Genomic DNA, 19,875 nt, shown 5'->3' on the forward strand with positions numbered 1-19,875 from the left:
GGCAACTGTGGGGATCAGGCTTTGGTGTGAATATTCTCCCTGTCCTCTTGAAATTAATGGGTTTTGCTACTGATGCCACAGGAGTCAGGATTTCCCCAGAATTTCCCAGACAAAACAGTAAAAATCAGGAGATCTGAAATCAGGAATTAACCCGTGTGTGGTTTGGGACCTCTGCAGTTCACTCCCCCTTTCCCCCCAGTTTGAATCCCACACTCCTGCAGCTATTCTGCTGCACGGGGAGGGGGCAAAATAAAAATGCAGATTTTATCTAAAAGTGATCCACATGTTCTGCTGACTGGGGCTCTGCCCTTGCTCATTCCTGGTGGGGTCTGGGTGCCCTGAGCACATTTCCAGGCTGGGAATTTGCACTTGTGTGCAGTTGTGCCTTTAGATCAGGACATCACTGATAATTTGAGACGCTGCACCTGTAAAGCCCAGCTTGGTGTCTCTCCTGTTTCCTTCCAGCAAACAGAAGTTTTTCTGTTGAATGTTAAGAATTACATCAGTTCAACTTGCAGCAGACTAACAATTCTATTTTTTTTCCTATGCTAGGGGCAGTACAGCCTCGGTACTTACAGAAATTAGTCCAGATCTTAATCTTAGTGAAAGAAATCATGTTTCTATTTCCTGAAGTGGAAGCAGGGTTTCTTTTATGATTTCCACCTCAGACCCAGTGAGAGATTTTCTGAGAAGGGAAGGGTTTCTTCCTACTGCTTGTTCTTGCCTGACTTCCCTCCACCCTCTTTTGCAAGCACCAAGTCCCCACCAAGGCTCACTTTGCTTCTAGGATCAATTAATTCACTGATTGCCTTTGCCTTTTCTTAGGCATGGCCACAAATTGAGGATCTAGCCCTTCAAAAGTTCTGCTTTTGGTTTGAGAGCTCTTTTCCTTTTTTCTCTTTTCCGGGTAATGTTTTGTTTGCTGTTTTTCCCTTGTTCTGTTTGTCTATTAATACCCCAGACAGTTCTAGCTCACTTTTAATATGACAAGCAACTTCCTTTTTATGGCTGCCAGCTCCTCCTGCTTTGCCAGAACAACTTAAAGACTTTCTGCTGTCTGTAAAACCATGGGGCATTGGAAATCCTCCACGGAAGGAGCAGAATAATAGACGAAATAAAACCCACGCCTGTATTTTTCCGTTGGCCTTATCGCCGCATCTCCCTGAACATATATAAATAATGTTTTTATCCGTTTGCCCCGCCGTCCCTCTCGCTGCAGACAGTGAGAGCAGCCAGGATCTGCTCAGAGACGAGAGGTCATCATCTCATTTCTTTGCATTAGGGCACAGGAGGAATATCAGGGCACAGGAGGAATATCAGGGTGCAGGAGGAATATCAGGGCACAGGAGGAATATCAGGGTGCAGGAGGAATATCAGGGTGCAGGAGGAATATCAGGGCACAGGAGGAATATCAGGGTGCAGGAGGAATATCAGAGTACAGGAGGAATATCAGGGCACAGGAGGAATATGTGAGTGAGAATTGCTCAATCCCTTTGAATAAATGGGTCTGAGTAAAGGGGATCTGAATAAAGGGATCTGAATAAAGGGATCTGAGTAGAGGGGTCTGTGTAAAGGGGTCTGAGTAAAGGGGTCTGAGTAAAGGGGTCTGAGTAAAGGGGTCTGAGTAAAGGGGTCTGAGTAAAGGGGTCTGAGTAAAGGGGTCTGAGTAAAGGGGTCTGAGTAAAGGGGTCTGAGTAAAGGGGTCTGATTAAAGGGGGCTGAGTAAAGGGGTCTGTGTAAAGGGGTCCAGGATGTTGCTCAGAGCCCTCGGGAAACCCTCGGGTTTGGCACAGCGTCTTCTTGCAAAGAGGCAGAAAGATTAAAAATACAGCAAAGCCTCGGGAGAGCGATGAGCGGGGATATTGCTCCTGTAATGGGTTAACCGCAGTGCGCGAAAAGTCGCCTTTAAAACGGTTAATTCAGAGGGGCCTCGGTGAATAGATAAAAGCGGTTTAAGGACAGGTGCCAGCCCATCAGTCCCCTTTCAGCAGCTGAGGGTTTCAAAGGGTAACTCACTTGCAAATGTCGCTTTCAATAGGTGAGAAATCCCTGACTAGAATAGGTGCTGGCTGGCCCGGCCGGAGCGGCACAAAGGGCTCCTCTCGCACAGAAATTCCGTTTATTTTGTTTGTTTATTAACCATCCCAGACGTGATCATTTACACCCCCCCGGTTGTTTACCGAGCCGGTTCCGAGCTCGCATTTCTTTGTTCCAATCGCTCAGAGAAACGAAATCTCCCGTGCGGGGCTGGAAATGTAATTTTGGGAGAAGCCGTAAAACTGGCCAGGCTTGTTTAAAGCGGAGAAACTTTAACTCTATTGACTTTCCTGCTTTGCTTTGCTGTTTAGTTGTACTCGAGTGACTTCATTAAAAAGGAGGGCAGTTACTTAATCGTGCAATCCACCCCGCTGGTGTCATTCGCAGTTTCCTGTTCTGTTCTCACTCGGCCAGCTGAACGCCAATCCTTCTTTCAACTTCTGGAGTTTTCATCTGGACCAAAAAAATCTCCTTCTCGTACTGCGAGATCTCCTTCCCATCCTTTTCACTGGGAAAAAAAAAAAAAGATGCTTTTTGGGGAAAGGGCGCTTTGTGCTTGGGAGTAAATGGAGTTCTGGTGTGCTCCGCGCCACTTTGGGATCTCCCCGCTCTCTGCCATCCCTGGGCACAGCCTTGGCAGAGCCGGGCACCTTTGCCATTCCATTTAGGAATTCCTAAAGGCTGGCGTCGTGTTCCCAGGCTCCCGAAGGAGCCCAGCTGGAGGGGAGAGCAGCAGGGAGGGTTTCAGGTGCCGTTGTGCCCCGGGAGGGATGCTGTGCCTCCCAGCAGAGGTGGGAGTCAAGGAGGAGTGGGAGCATCTCGGCTGTTTCTTTGTTCCTTTTTAATCCGGGAGCTGGTGAATGCAGCAGGGTTTATTCAGTGAGGAAGTGCTGGTCCTGCCATGGACACAGGCAGAATTCAGGTTGCTGGTGGCTGATATTTGACTTTTACACAGGCACAGGCCAAGCTCTGACCCTGCTTTTCCGGCACAAGCTTCAGTGAAAACCCTCCTTTAAGGAATTTATTTTCCGAGGAGAATTAATGAACCTCAGTTTTACATTAAAAAACCACTTTTATCCCTCTGTTCTGCCAGTTTAACAGCAGGCAGGATTCCTGTTCCCACTCTGGAATAACCCCCAGTCCTCTGCAATCCCTGTTTGGTGTCTGCCCTTTGGCCACCCGGGCAGGGGCACCTGCAGGAGGCTGTGGGCAGGAAAGTGCTGATTGATGGTCAAATAAAAATGGAATTTCACTTGCTTTTCCCTTGGTTGGGATGCTCTCTCCCCTCTTCCAAATCACCCACTTTACATAAAACGCCCAAAGAATTAATCATCGCTGTGGTGAATGAATCAAAAATTAATGAAGAAACTTCAGCAGCTCTGCCAAAAGCGATCTGGGGGCTCTGAAGCTGTCAGCAAGGGATGGGAGGGCTTTGAACAGTTTGGTTTCATGGGCTGGAGGAGTTTGTCCCTCTGGTGTTGGAGCATTTGCAAAGCTTCACAACATGGAGCCATTTGGGGAGAGGAAAAGGCAGCACCTGATGTGGTGTGTAAGAGTTTTTTGAGAGTAGGAAATGCACCTTTCATTTCCTAAGATACAATTTTACAAATGCAGTTATATAACAATATGCTTAAATACACAGATTTTTGGGGCAGTGAGGCAAAAATATGATTCTAAATTGTCAAAAATATCACTCTAAAACACCTCACCCACAAGCCCTGGCGTGGGGTCCCTCAGCCTGCTCTGAGCCCCTGAGAGGAGCAGCGTTGTTAAAAACCCTCATTTCCATCTCCTGTTCTGTGCTCTACAACTGCTTTCCACGTGCTGCTTTATTTTTAGGGTTTAGTTAATGGCTCTGTAAGAAATCCCACGTTGCATCTTCCCCAGCATCATCCCGTGCTGCTTTTCTGTTAGCTCTGCTCTGGCAATTCAAAAAGTTGCACACAATTATCCCACACACTTTCAGAGTGGCCTGGCAACAAAGGATGCTCAAGCCCTGTGGAAAACAACTTTATCTCCATTTAAATGTTGTAAATATCGTGTAAAAAAAGTTCAGGGTACGTGCGAGGTGCGAGAGTCCAGGACAGCCTCGTTTTTATTGAATTCATTTTTCTGCAAGCTTAAAAAAAATAATAAAATAAAATAATAAAAAAAAAAACCACCTCAGCCAACACTTTTTGTTGATCATTGGAAATATTATTGCCTGGTCTGTAGGTGTTTAAATGTTATCAGGAATAAATAGGAGGAGGAGGAGGGAGGGGGTATCTGTTTGTAAGATGAGAAAAGGAACCACTGCCTATTGTTTGACCTGAACAGCTCCCTGATTGACTGGGAGAAGGAATATCTCCATGGGAACAGATGAATGTCTGGTTTTCGTGTGGTGAAATCCCCAATCGGGCTCCCGGTGCCTTCACGAACGTGCCACTCTAAATTGGCTGTTTGCATGCTGCTTCCTCCCTTTGGCTAAACCACACCAGGATGCTTCTCCCGAAGTTCTCTCTCCCAAATGTTAACCACGGGATAAAAACACAGAACCGGCAACAGCCCGAATTCACGCGGCTGCTTTGGCCTGCCGTTGGGGTTTTAATTTTAATTTTGGGGGTTCTTTTTCAAGCAAAGCAGGCAAAATAATGCAATGAGATGGAGCATTCAGCATTAGCCAGCCTTTGCAGCCCCCTTCGGCAGGTCTGGAGGGGCTGGGATGGACACGAGGGGGAATCTGCAGAACTCCTGAATCCATTGTCCCAGCCATTTCCAAAGCTCTGCTTTCCCTCCTGCCACGTCAGTTGACTTCAACACAGCTGAATCTAAAAATAATTCACGCGCAGATATCAGAGGTAACAAAAGAACCACAGTAACAAGGGAAAAAAAAAAAATCGCAGTCCAGGTTGGGTGCAGGAGTGATTCCTAAATATTAAAGCCCCAGTGGTCTTATCTGGACCAGCTGCTTATAATGTCTGTGAGGAATGTGGCACATCAAGTGTGTGAACACTGCAGCTATTGTATCCTAACAGGCTGATTGAACCCTGGATAATTGGCATGTAACCTTCTCTATTAATAGTGCAGACAGATATGTGAATTAGCTGAATGCCTCAGACATATGCCATGCATTAACCAAAAGGGCTTACAATTCTCATAACAACTTGGCTAACTATTACACCAGTAATTATTCTTTAGAACTTGATAATATTAGAGCAAAATCAAGAAATAATTTGTAGTTTCTGGCCAGATTATGAATAATCAGCTGCACTGTAACACGACGCCAAGGGCTGGGCTGGGAGGAAGACTCGGGGCTGATAGTGGCACTTTGATGTTTTTAAAGGGGTCAGAGTGTGATTCTCTGTCTTTGTTTAGCTCTTGTAACTTGAAGGATTCGATAGGCATGAGAAACATTTAGAATAATTCCAGGATTGCTGTTCTTTCTGTGGTACAGGACACGTACATTCAGGGCCATTGTCTTTGGAGAGACAATAGATTATTTTCCTTTGTGAAATACCATGTGGAGGGGTAAATATGGCTTCTTAATTATTTTTTTTTCCATTACATTGTCTTACTGTTCTGAACTCGCCATCCTTCCATTGCAGTTGTTTGTGTGGAATGAAATGGCAAAGCCACCTTTTACTTTTTAATGAGGTTGTTCTTTTGCTGAAGTGATGGAGTGTATGATTCATCTCTGAGTGATCTCGAAAGAATGCAGCATTACAACACTTTGAAGGCAGAGAAATATCAACCATGGGCAGAGAATATTTAAATGTGGGAGCCCCTAGAGCTGCACAACCTGTCTGAGAGTGTGGAGTAACAAGCTGCTCCAACAGAGCTCTGGAGCTTTTTGTTATTTGAGAACATTTCCTAAGGAAATCTTTTTACAATTCAGTGGAAAATAATCGGATATTTTAGAATAGAAATTCGAGTTTAGATGTTCCAGCATTCCCAACAATTGTGCTGTTGTTTTGCAAATGCTTTAGTCATTTAAATGCTCCTCTTAGTAATCCACCTCCAGTCGGAATCCAATAAACACCGACATGAAAAGTGTTTTAACCAGCTACAAATACTACACAAATAGGCACGTTCATTTCTGAGTCGGTTTTATTTACATTTGCCCCTCTTCCACAAGGCTGAGCTCAGAACAAAGCGTTTGGAGGTGTTCTGGTGTGAAGGGCAGGACTCAGAGATCTCCCCAATAAAGCACGATCTCACATCATTCCTTGGCATTGACGGCATGGTTTCTTCATGCAGAAACTCAAATCTTTGGGCAGAACTCAGAGATCTCCCCAATAAAGCACGATCTCACATCATTCCTTGGCATTGACGGCATGGTTTCTTCATGCAGAAACTCAAATCTTTGGGCAGAACTCAGAGATCTCCCCAATAAAGCACGATCTCACATCATTCCTTGGCATTGACGGCATGGTTTCTTCATGCAGAAACTCAAATCTTTATTTGCAATTGCCTCCTGAGCTCCCAGAGTAGCTTCACCACTCTCCCGCGGTGACCTGGCAGCTCCTGAGGATCTGGGGGATCCCTCTCCGGGGGTTTGCAGCACCGGGGCAGCCTCACACCACCTCTCACCTCTCAGCTTTCAGAGGAACTTTTCCTCTTGCAGGCCCCCAGCCCTTACAGCCCTGCCCAGGAATGTGCCCCCCTTGGGCTGGGCTGGTCCAGGGGGGCTGCTCCAATCACCCCCCACCCAAACCCCGCAGCGGGTCCTTGCTCCGAGCCCGGGGCTACCTTTGGTTTTGCTCCAGGAGGAAACTGAGGCACACAAAGGTTGTAAAACCACCCTGGCAGTGCTGAAAGAAACGAGGAGCTGGTGTGGGAGAGGCTGGGACACACTCTGTGCATGGACTTTGCTTGGCGTTCTGTCTCATCTTCCCAGTGGAAAGATATTTTTAAAAAAGGCAATTAACAGGGAACCAGTGCTCACCCAGTCAAGCCCTGGAGCAGAGCTCTTCAAGCAAAGGTTTTTGGTATTTGTCCATCCAAGTAGTGAAATATGTTTCTGTTTTGGCCCTCAATGCCCACGCACCATCACATTTTTCTCTCCTGCTCCTGAGCAGGATTAGGTGAGGAGGGGAACAAGAATCTCTCCTTTATTTAGGGTCCTTACACACGGTTTTCTCTCTCATAAAGACTGGGCAATGATTTTCAGCTTTTCTTAGTCCTGACAACACCTAACCTTGGGGTAAAGAAGTCCAAATTGGATAAAAGTTAAAATAAACTTTGGCTACATCTCCTATTTACTTTTTTCCATATTCCACCTTTGGTTCACACTCATGGGAAAGTTTCCTTGGTTTCATTTGGCAGCAGCTTTGTGAACTGCTGCCTTCCTGATGCTCAAAAAAGCAGAAGTGAGTGAGCCTGTGGCAGGAGAAAAACTGGAACTGATGCTCCTGGAACTGCCTGCCTGGGACATGCAGATGGGTTATCCCAGGTGGAAAGAGTTATTAATGCAGATCTGGCTTCTGCATTTAATCCAGATGGCCACTGCAATGAACCACAATGCAGAGGAAATGGCTGGAATTGCTGTTGACACAGAAAAAGCACAAGCTTGCACGAGCTGTGGACCTGTCCCGATTCAGCTGGAAGGTGGTGAGATATTGGTGATAAAATCCTTGCTCTGCACAGGGGCACCTCTGGGAGGTTTGGGCAGCATTTGGAGGCTCCAGTTTGGATTCCTCAGGGATGGACACGGCTCAGGGGCAGGAGGGGCAGGACCCACCTGTCAGTCACTGCTGGGATGTCTGTGCAGAGTGGGAGCACCCAGTGGGCAGGAGCCATTCCATATCCCATTTCCTCCTGAAAACCAGGAGCCCTAACAGCGCCTGTAATAATAATCAAGATAATCAAGAGCCTGTCTTTGGAATTCAGCATCAAAATCAGAAGGAATTCTTACTATTAGCTTAGAGCAGAAATCCCAGTGTTAATGGAGATTAGGCAAGTATTGATTTGTCACAGGCCATGAGGTTTCCTGTGTGCCTGACTTTCCTTAATTTCCCTGGGTTTGACAACATTGACTTAGACCTGTGGTGAAGGATAAAACATCACCATCTGCTCGTGCAAACATTTAAAACTTTAAAAAAAAACCATCAAGAGAGTGGGCTAGATAATAAAATCTTCATCAGGTTTAAGATGGTGAACCGAAAAAAAAAACCCAAAAAAAAACCCTGAGTTTTCAAATTCAGAGTTCTTTTAAAGGAAATCCAAGAGCATCTGAGGAAGAAGATGGATGGTTACAAACAGATGTTGGTTCCTGATGAAATTATAGAGGTTGGTAGGCAGCAGGATGCAGTGGATTGAAATTCTGTGTTTTGGCTGTGCTGCCTCTGTCGGGGAGCATTGCTGGAGTCCCCATTCAGTCACAGACAGACAGACAGACAGACAGGAGACCTTTCCCCACAGACAGTGTGACTCACAGCTGGTGTCTTCCTCCTGCGAGCACCACCAGCAGCACTCAGGGGAAAGACCCAGAGTGAATCACTGGCCAGCCTGCTTTCACCACAGATAACACCCTGTGCCTGGAGACTCATGCTTTGCTGTGTTTGAAAATGCACATTTCTCATGGGTTTTGGTGACAGCTGCACAGTTCCTGCAGATCCAAAGCAGTGAAGGAACCCTCAGTGTGTGCTGCTGCTGGTGCAGGGCAATCCCTGACAAATATTGCTGCCAGCCCCTGGGGATGCTCCCCTGCAGCTGGAACTGGTGCCTTGGGCTGCAGCAGCTTTGCCAAGCCCCCTGGAGTGGGTGCAGGAGCCCAGGCTCTGCTCCGTGCCACCCTGCAGGGACACAGCTCCCTGGCAGCCACCCCTGCCCTGCTGCTGCCCAGGGCCCTGTCCGGGCTGGGAGGGGACCGGGGACAGCAGGGGACGGGGCAGGGAGCTCTGTCCTGCTGCAGCTCTGTCTGTGCAGGGGCTCTGCCCCTGCTGCAGCTCTGTCTGGGCAGGGATTCTGCTCTTGCTGCAGCTCTGTCTGTGCAGGGGTTCTGCTGCAGCTCTGTCTGTGCAGGGGTTCTGCTGCAGCTCTGTCTGGGCCAGCACCAGCCCGCAGCCCGGCTCTTGTTACATCTAAACACGATTTTAGGCTGTGTTGGCACATCCAAGCCCAGCTTAAATTGGGCAGTTGTGGTTCTGAGAGCTGTGAGGGTCTGAGCTCTGCAAGGGGCTGCTGTTGTCTCCATCCCCCGTCCCTTTGTGCTGCAGCACTCAAATGTGCAGGCAGTGAAGTGCAATTTAAGCTGCACTTAAGCCAGCCTAATGGCTGAGAGGCATGAGAAAGGATGGACTGAGACTGCTCTGATGGCTGCATCAGGCTGCACTTTAAATAGCCCAGCATTCATTTGTGAACCCTGCTTTCACACACTGAAATGTGCCAACATCACTGCTCTGCTCACCTGCACTAAACCACACGATGGCCAAACGCTGTGGGCTGGAAGGGACCTTAAAAATCATCTCATTGCAGCTCCCCTGGGCAGGGACACCTTCCTCTGGACCAGGTCCTGATAATGCTGGTAGCACTTCTGAATAAAAGTAATAATTCCTCTGAAGCTGCTCTGCCAGTCACTCCAGAGCTTGCTCGGGAAGCAGGTTGTGTGTAACTCGAGAGTAAGAAGCAGGAATTGTTTACAGTGATAAAACCACAATGAACATCACTCTGAACAAATCTGTGTGAAGGCTGAGCCAGGCTGAGTTTATTTGTTAGTGAAAGAGCTCAGCTCCTGCTAAACACCTGCTTTTTGAGGCCGTTGCTTTTAACTAAATGAACATTTTTATCAGAAGATGTGTTGCAGCACATTCCAGTAGTGGTGATTCCATCTTCTCCCTGCCTCTGCGCACACAGGGCACAGCCCCAAAATCTCCGGGGCCAATGGGAATTTTCCTTCGGATCCCCGAGGCTCAGGCCCAGGGAAAGCTGCAGGGGAGATGCTGGGAAAGGGCAGGACACCCAAAGGAGAGGCTGGTCAATGCATGGAGCCATAAAACCCAGACTGGAGCAGGTCACAGGAGCCTGGGGCGCAGCTGCAGGAATCCTTGCTGCACACAGCGGAGCAGGAGGGAAATCGTTCTGATAATGAACTGGTTAAAATAAGAGTGAAGAAATCTAATATCACCAGGGCCAGGCAGCCGCTGGGCAGTGCACAGAGCTCACGATGATTGTGTGTAAAGGAATTAATTCCAGCTGCAGAAAGGAACCAGGATGGCTCCTCCAGCCCAGGATGGACGGGCTCCTCCTCAGGGCAGCGCTGGGCATGAGGGCACAGCTCCATCACAGGGTGCTTCAGGGGGGAAATTTGTCAGGAAGGGTGATTGGGATGATCCGGGTACAACACAACCTCATGGAGCTCATGGACATTTGGGTCGACAGAAATTCGAGTGAGGCCTGGCAGAGGGGAGGGAAAAGGGCTGGGAATGTCTTGTGAAGGCTCCAGCTGAAGAAAACATTCACATAACCTTCCACATTAATTATACTGATAAGAAAGCACCATTTAACCTGGGCAAGTCGTTGGGGTTTGGTTTATTTGGGATGAATAATTATTATTTTGTTTATTTTGACAGAAGGAGAGTAACACCCATTATATTATCATCATATTAGTAATTAATATGTTATAATATATTATTATGTTATCTTTAAAAAGATGACTATTAGATTATTATAGTCTAAGAACAGGGGCAACCCTTCCTTTGCACTTTGGAAGAAAAGATCATTCATAATTTGGGGATATCTTATAAAAGATGAATATTAGCATATTATAGTCTAAGAACAGGGGCAACCCTTCCTCTGCACTTTGGAAGAAAAGTTCATTCCTAATTTGGGGATTCCAAATGTCTGAAGCTGAGGATTTGGTAAGAGGCAAATCCAGGGAAAGAAAGAAAAAGAAAAGTGGGAGTGAACACGTGGGAATGCTTCCCTTCAATAATTTTAGGGGAAATGCTCACAAAAGAGGGGGAAAATATTGAAATAGAGTTCAAAAATTTAAAAGATAATCCCCATTTTGGGTTGGGGAGGGATCCTCAGCGTTTTGTGGGGCTGCAGCTCCAGGGGTGCTTCTCTCCCAGCCTGCAAAGGATGCTTCCCCCAAATGTTTTTTTTAATCAGTCGGGTTTTAAACAACCCTTTAATATGCATCGCCGAGGCTCTCGGATCGCGAGGAGAAAGGACGAGGAGACTTCCCTGGATTTGGGAGCAGGGTCTGGAATTTCATAGGTGCAGAGAAAAGGCTGCCAGGCTTTGAAGTTGGCTGCTTTATATGCTAAACAGCGCTGCTGACTGATTTACTGCCATTTCCCATTCAGGGCTGGGGGAGAAAGGAAAGCCACCACTGACTTTTTGTGGAGTGCGATGAGGAATTATTGACAGATAGGGATAGTTCCACTCGCTTGCAAATTTGCTTTCAAACTCCAACAAGTTCACAGGAGCCGGGGCTTGTAACAGAGCAGTGCCACATTTGGGAGAGCCCTGCCACATCTGGAGCTGCAAACATCACCTGGCTCTCCCAGCAAAGGCTGGGCCAGAGGGGGAAATGCGGCACTGGCAGGCAGCACAAATAGATTTTTAAATTTTTCTGTGAATTAGTGCAGCCCACTCTTTCACTGGCGGTAGGAAAGCTCTTTCAGCCTATCTTCCTAGTGAGTGTTTAAGATTCCTGGAATATTTTGTCTCCAGCAGAAGATTTAACCAGCCTGATTATGCATCAGTGGCAGGGACAGCATCCTCAGCAATAAATTCATATTCATGGGGGGAAATGAACTGTGGAGCATCTGTGGAGTTCCAAGACCAAAAAACCTTTGGAACAAAGAAATTCCTCCCAAGGAGTGACCCAGTGAATTGTGCTCTGAACACTTGGGTTGGGAAGGATCTCTTCCCATGACTCAGGAATAAATGCCAGGCTGGCTGTGGAAATACTGGGGCACGTTGTGCATGCTGGTGTCAGAATGTGCAGTTTTCAGCGTGGTTAAAACTAAAAATAAAAATTTATAAAAGCAATGATATGAAGCAGTGAGCAAGAATTGAATAGAGGTTTTGTTTTAGTGCCTCTGAAAGGAAGCTGTCTCCTCTAGGAGAACACTTCTTCCTCGATAGCATATCATTAGTTGCTTCTTTACATGCTCTGGAAAGATGTTTCTTTGAATCTTTATGTGTGGCAAGAGGCAGAAAAGGGTGGAGGATAAAAGAGAGCTAAAAATAGCAGCAGCATCTGAATGCACAAATGCAGAACTTGTCTGCAAAACGGGTAACAAAGGCAAACATGCCTTAGCACATCAAAATATTGCTTTTTGTTAGTGGGTATTTGTGTTCTCTAACGGCATTTCTGTTGGGATGGAAATTCTGCCTCCTCCTCCTCCTCCTCTGGCAATAACCAGCAGGACAAATTTCATTCACTCCATTCCCCAAAGTGGAATTTGCTCCCTCACAGTCCCACTTAACCCAACCCTTCTGTGCCGTGGTTTCCTGTCTATCCATTGAATTCTCAGGCATATTATTAAGTCATTTATGTGTTTTTAAAGCACTTGGATATCTCATAAAAATGATTGCAGGAAAGTGCACTTATACTGGTACACCTTAATAAACCCAGATCATGCCAGGCACAATTAAACTCTTTTTTTTTTTATGTCCCACCATGCAAATCTTCCTGTAGAGCTTGAAGTTTAACTTTCAAAGCTCAGCTGAGTTTATTCAACTGATTACTATCTAATCCACCCACCCATCATCCCACACTCCCTCAAAAAAATGTTCAAATCCTGCCCAGAGTGATATTTTTATTTTTAAACTTGAATGTCTAAGCATTCCTCACAGATGTGAGAAAACTTGAGGCTTAATCATTACAGCAGCCCCGTGCTGGCATTAGCCAGGACACAGCCTTCTGTAAAATTGGGATTTTCAGCATCAAACTTCTGCTCTGTCCCAGCTCAGAGCCACCTTTGAGTACCAAGAGGGATTTTTACCTGGTGGTGGCACTGGACAAGGAGTGCCCATCCCTCCTCCTGTGCCAGCTGCAGCTGGGGCACCCTGGGGTCACTGCCAGGCTCTGCTGGGACAGCTGCTTGTGGATGGACAGCCAGGCACAGGAGGTCTCTGTGCTGGGCAGTTTGGGGGGGTACAGCTCTGGGGACAGTTTTGGGGGGGTACAAGGTGCCTGTGCCGTTCCTTGTTGGCTCACTCCGTGCCAGGTGACCCTGCTGGCACCTCCTCCCTTTCCTCCCTCACCTCTGGCCCTCAGGGCAGCAGAATTTGCTCTCTTTGAATATTCCACGTCCAGCAGAAAGAGGATTCCCAAAAGAGAATTTATTTCTTTGACTTCAAACAGCTGAGCTGGCTTGCTGGGGCCCCAGTCTGAGGCAGGAGCCCTGGCAGGGCAGGGCAGGGCAGGGCAGGGCTGGCATTATTCCTGGCAGACTCCAGGTGACTCCAGACCCCCTGTGCTCTGCAGGGCTCTGTCCCACCCAGCTGTTCTCCAGGAAATATTTCATTGCACTGGGCTCTTTGACTCCCTGGGCCGGTGCAAACAAGTAGAACTTGTTGGTGCTGAGGGAAGCCATGAATATTTACAGCTGCACAGCATCCCCTCCGTTCTTTTTTGATGTAACTCCATGAAAGATTGCAATTCTGCAGAGGGGCAGCCCCAGAGTCTGCAGGAGGAGGCTGTGCTGGGTCAGGGTGCTGCTCTGCCTGGAGGGTCCCACCCTGCACATTTTGGGTACAACAGTACCGTGTCAGAGGAGGCTGTGCTGGGTCAGGGTGCTGCTCTGCCTGGAGGGTCCCACCCTGCACATTTTGGGGTACAACAGAACCGTGTTTGCTGTGCTCACACATGGGTTATGAAGCCATGGGGATCTGCACTTGGGTTTCTCTAGGAAATTTGGTGCCTGGCCAGGTGGTCACACAGGGCTCTGGGGCAGCTCAGGGCTCCTGGACACCCCAACACCTCTGGGGGGGTTTTGTGGTCTGGGAGAGCCAAAGATCTGCTGGGGTTTTAGTGGGAGCACAGAGTGGTTCCCAGGATGAGCCCAGGAGGAATTCTTTAGGGCAGCTCAGTGGAAAACCCTCCCGAGGAGGCTCCTTAGACAAAACTGTATTTGTGTGTGTCAGTGCAGCTGTTGGGCCGGGCCATCCATCGCTGGGTCCATAAAATTCTGACCCATTTGTTCTGAAATATAATGGCTGATTTTTCCAGGCTGGAGAGAGAGCAGCCTCTCCCTAATGATCAATCAATACTCTGTGATTTGTACCAGCACTGCTGGGTGATCACCAGCTCAGGCACTGCCCACGGGGGTACTGGGGGGATTAACCCCATCTGCCTACAAACAATTTTCAGATCAGGCCCCACAAACCCAATTACAACCCCAATTACAGTGGTCCAGACCTGACAAAACCCCTTGAACTCAAGGTACCCCTGTCAGGGTGCAGAGCTGGGCTGAGCACCTCTGCTGAGACAGGGGAGAGCCCCTGGTGAACCCTGAAATCTGGGAAATCAGGGCTGCCAGGAGTTAATTACGGGGGATTAAGGGCCCGTATGAAAAATAACAGATGTGAGCGAGCTGCAAGTTTGCAAGCAGCACTATGACCAATCAATATAAAGCTGCGTTTAGCACGAGATTATGCACCAAACATGGCAGGGAGATTAAAAACAGCAAAACTCTTCCTACTTGAAATCAGATTTGAAATGCTGGCAGTATGCAAAGCGCCCAATTATGAAAGCAGCGTGCTACCACTGCTGGGGGAACTCCTCCTTCTCCTTCCTACACAAGGTGATTTTTAAAAGCTTGGCTTATTTTCCTGGTTTTGTTTTCACTCAAGCCAGAACAAAGTGAGGCACAGGTAACAGAAGTGCCTTAAATAGTTACTTTGTTGGCAGAGCATCATTACAAGTCCGTTTTGCATTTCTATACGAGAGTGATTAATCTAAGCTAGAAAGGATGGGAAAAAATAAACATTAGGATAAGCAGATATGATATCAGGAGCTGGCTCTGCTTGAAATTTCTCTTGATTATTGCTGCTAATGCTCAAGACAGACAGGAACTGCAAATAAATAAATACGTTCTGTTAATATTTGCTGAAATTTTTGAACACATTCCCTTTGGCTCTGCTTGGATCCCAGCTCTCTTTTGCTTTCTGGGAACATATGTGTGATTGAGCTGGAGAACAAATGTTTGGAGAAGAAGTTCAAAGTCTCTAAAACTGGCCCACATTTGTATTTGTGTCAGAGATTTGTGCACTTTAACCCCAGCTCAGGATTCCTGCTCAGGACAGCTCTGGCACCCAGGTAAATCCCTGCCTGCGCCAGATTTGGGGGATTTGGATGGAGAAAACCTCCCATTGTCCTTTCTGACTTTTTTGTGTATCCTGGGGGTTCAAATCTTCCCCCAAAATCCAGAGAAGTCAATGAAATCAGTCCCTTTTGGATTTCAAAGGGCTTTGGAGGAGGCTCCCAGACAGCAAAGTTTGATGTGACTTTCCTCCAGCGCTGCAAACTCAAGGATTCACAAATTTTGACCTGCAGAATTGTGGCAAAATTGTATTTAAAATGATAGATATTGGCTCTTTTGCCTTTTTGTCTCTTGAACCTATGTGGTTCACATTTCCCAGCTGCCCTGCTATGTTGGTGATTTAATGAACCAACTGCCAACTGCATTTCAAATATCAAAAGCTGCAGATTATGATCAGCTGGCAAAAATCTTAATTTTTTGAAGCAAGTTTTCCAAAACACTTTAGTAAATCCTGTTGAACGAGCAAATCAAAACACTGTAGGAAAACTTGACTTGAAATGGAGGCTTTGCCAAGAAACCAAGAGTTTCATATGAATTTGTGTTTATACTTGAGGATATTCCCTGTGCTGCAGCTGGGAGGTGTGATGTGAAAACCCCTCAATGATGTCCATATAAACAGGCAGCCTGCTGACTGCTCTGGGTTTTATCCTGATTTATCTGGATTTTATGCCACCTTAGCTTTGAGAGTCACAGAATTTATCCCAGGTTGCTCCAACTTGGGCACTTCCAGGGATGGGGCAGCCACAGCTTTTCTGGCTGTAATTAAAATAATTCTTCCAGTAATTAAAATAAAGGGCAAAATTTGGCTTTGTGCAGACTGGCCAGCAGAGCAGCATCACCTCTCTTTATCCACCTTTATCAGACTCAAAGTTTTCGGTGTGTTCCAAAGGGCCAAAACTCCAATTCTGGCTTGTGCTGCAGGAAGCTCCAACCGTGTGACTTAAAACCCTCAAGTTATTCACCTGTTGGTTAAAAACACCAATGAAATGTTTCCCTCAGGAGCAGGAAAAAAAGCAAAACAAGCAAACAAGGCCTGTGCCACCATCTCCCCCAGTTTCAGAGCTGTCATGGCCTTGGATTGCTGTGTGGCACTAAATATTAGTTTATTTAGTTCCGAATTTCAGCAGCCTCTGGGACAATGTCAGGAGAAAAGCTGGGAGAAGCCTGGCACAGCACAAGAACTGTGCAGCACTCTGAGGCTCCATTTAGGATTTAGTGGTTGATTTTGTGGCTTTACGACACCGAGGGGTTGCATTATTTGCAATTTGCAGACTCACAAGGCTGTAAAATATGGTGTGCTTACGTTTTGGAATTAAAAAGCCATTTTCACCAATAAATCGAAGCAGATTGGAAGCCATACAAAAATCTGTTCCTTTTACCAGAAGAATTCAAACAGAAACTGGGCAAGGGTTCAAAGGCAGAGCACAGCTCAGGATGTATTTGGGTTTGCAGGGATGCAGCCAGTTGTCATTTGCTCACTGATCATTAAATCAGCGCTGCTGAGGGGGCAGGATGGAATCAGCATTCCTCCTTTTTCTGTGCATTGTTCTTATCTCCTGGACAAGTTGATAAGGGGAAGAATCAAGGCAGGACATGAGTAATTACAAGGTCCAAGCGAGCTCCCTTGCCAGGGCTAGGCCAGATCTGTTCTGCAGGGAAAGGGACACTGGCTGAGGGAAAATGCATTTTTCTCCACACAAATCATCCTGCCTCATTCCAGCAAAATTCCCATGGAAACTCCAGGGCCATCCAGCACTGTTCATTAAAGGGAAATGTGGTTTCAGATTTTCTTTGGGTTCCTGTCCTGCCATCCAAGCTCTGTAGCAGGACAAGGACAATAAATGCAGTAAATCCTGTGCTCCACTACCTCGGGCATGGAAAACCATCCAAGCTGCATTTTCCATGGCATGGCAGCTGAATTCCCTCCTGGAGGACTGGCTGGATGAGAACTGAAGGAGCTGATAGCAGAAGTATCAGCTGCAAAAAACCTGCTAGGTTCAAACATTGCTTCCCAGAATCCTGAAAAAGATTTAATTATTTTGAAAATTAGCATATATTTATTGATTTGCATTTTTTTTTCCCATTAAGTTTTAGCAAGATAAAGAGAATATTTCACTGGTCTTGGCAGGGCTGGGTCTCCTGCCAGGGTTTGTTGCTTGGTTAGTTTTTATACAGTAGGGGGAAAACAAAGGAAGAAAAAAAGAAAGAAAATAAGTAGGGGGAAAAAAAGTCTCCCAGATATTTTCTGACTCATTTTGTTTCTGTATCAGGGCGGTTGTAAAAATGCTGTTGAATGTGGAGATTAACACCAGTCACCAAGCAACTAACGTGGGGAAGAGAGATGAGTGTTAGCAGGAAAACAAGGATATGAGTAAAGCAAAAGCACAGTTCTGCTTGTTCCAGGAAAAAAAAAAAATCACTTCAAAACAAACTCCAAAACAAACAACACTTTTCACTTAGAAAATCCAAAACAACACATCAGCATTCGAGTAATTCCTGCCATTGACTGCTTGCCTCTCACCCAGCACATATTCCAGCAGGAAATATCTGAGCTGTACAAATAAAAGGCATCCAAGAATCTTTGTTTTCCTCTGAAATGCAAGGCCAATAACTTATCTCTTATTAACAAGTTCATCTTTTGTTTCCCCAAGATGCCTTTTTTTTTTCTTTTTCTTTTTTTTTAATTTTTTTTTTTTCTTTCTCCTCTGTGTGTGTTGTGTGTGTGTGTATGCTCTTGGCAAAATTGTTTGGAACAAAAAGAAAGCAGCTTCCCCTCCCGTTGTTTTGCTGCCTTTGCAGGCATTTCTTTGCAGGGAGACAAAGCTGGGTTTCCTCTGTGCTTGTGCCCGAACGTCCCAACACTCCTGTGAATGGAGGCTGCCAAAGACAGGCTGCTCTGTTTGCAACTTGTTATGACAAAAATAGCAAAAAAAAAAAAAAAAAAAAAAGGGGGGAAAAAAATAAAAGGAGGCAGCTTGTCAAATTAGGAATTACATGAGGTCAGCAAATTTGGGAACAACCGCAAGGGGAGGAGGGAGAAGGAGAGAGACCTAATTAGGGCTGGGGGAGGAGGAGGAAGGGTGGCCCCCTAAAGCCCAGCGCTGCTTTTGATCTCACGGGGGCACTGGGAGCAGGCTCCTCTGAGTTTGGTGGCCACGATGGCCTAAAAGCAGCACCCTGCTGCTGCTGAGCTCTCTGGGCTGGGTTTGGCCCCAAACCCTGCTCCCCCTTGTGCCTTTTGGGGTTTTCCTGCAGCGCCCATCCCTGTGGCATCAGCGTGACCTTGTGCCAGCTCTGCAGAGGGACAGAGGGGGCTCAGCCCTTGGGCTGCTCTGCCATCCCAGCTCAGGGATTTCAGGGCTGGCACCTCCTTCAGCTCGGCCAGAACTGCCAAATTCCCACCCAGAAAAGGGTTTCATTCCTGGGGAACCTCCTGTTACTCCTCTGTGCAGCCTTCAGCTCGGCCAGAACTGCCAAATTCCCACCCAGAAAAGGGGTTTCATTCCTGGAGAGCCTCCTGTTACTCCTCTGTTCAATTCTGGAAAGCAGGGAGAGCCCAGGGCAGTGCAGGGAGGGCAGGAAAGCCAAACTCCTTCCTTCTGCTCTTCTCCCTTTGCTTTGCTTGCCCAGGGCTGACAATAATCCTGCAGCTCCTGCAGGGCTGCCCAAGCTGCAGGGGATGCTCTCCCTCCACCTGTCCATTTTGTAATGCTTGACAAATTCCTGGATTTTATTTTATTTCCCAATCCCCTTTATCAGTGTTCCGCAGTTCGGTATAAAAAATTCATATTCCTTAAAAACTAAAAAAAAAAAAAGGTTTCTGCAGGTGTTATAGGGACGTTAAAATTAAAAGTAAGATTTCTACGCAGCCAAAGAGCTTTAAAACAAACGAATAATTGTATTTTCAAAGAGCATTACGATTCCTGGGCCAGCTGGGGGGTGAGGGTGAAGAGTGCCCTGCCTTGTGAACACTTGGGAATGGCATTCCCAGTTGTTTAGCCTAATACAGCACAATAAACCATAAGGCAGGAGCTTGTTGAGCCTCTGCCTGGCTCCCAGGGCTGCACACAGAGCAGGGCTGTTCTTGCTGCTTGCCTTTGCTCACATGCAGATGCAGAATCCAAATCAGCAGCTCCGAGTTAACTATTTATTCAAATCAAATTCAACCAGCTAATTGTTCCCAAGCCTTTGCCCTGCACTATTCATTATTGGGGACGTACAATCGGGCCCCAGGGACCCAGCTCGGATGACAAGGCTCTTTTTTGGGCCTGGATAATTAGAGTGTGAAAGTATAATCAACAGTAAATACCAAATTTTCCTTATAGACACAACCACCCTCCTCCCGTCCCGATATCTCTGCTGAGAGTCGTGCCACAGACAGCCCTGGAGTGGGGCACAGGGCTGAGGGGAGGGAGAAAAAAGTGCTTTGTGAATGTCTGTAAATCCTTCTGGTGCTCTGGATGATCCCTGTGCAGCACCCAGGGACAGGGAGGTGACAGATCCCGGGGCAGAAGTCACCTCCAATAAATGTGGCATCTCTGAGGTGGCACACCTGGAAGTGGCACCTTTCCAGCTACAT

The sequence above is a fragment of the Pyrgilauda ruficollis genome, unplaced genomic scaffold, assembly GCF_017590135.1.
Source record: "Pyrgilauda ruficollis isolate IOZ18807 unplaced genomic scaffold, ASM1759013v1 scaffold45, whole genome shotgun sequence".
Lineage (NCBI taxonomy): Eukaryota > Metazoa > Chordata > Aves > Passeriformes > Passeridae > Pyrgilauda > Pyrgilauda ruficollis.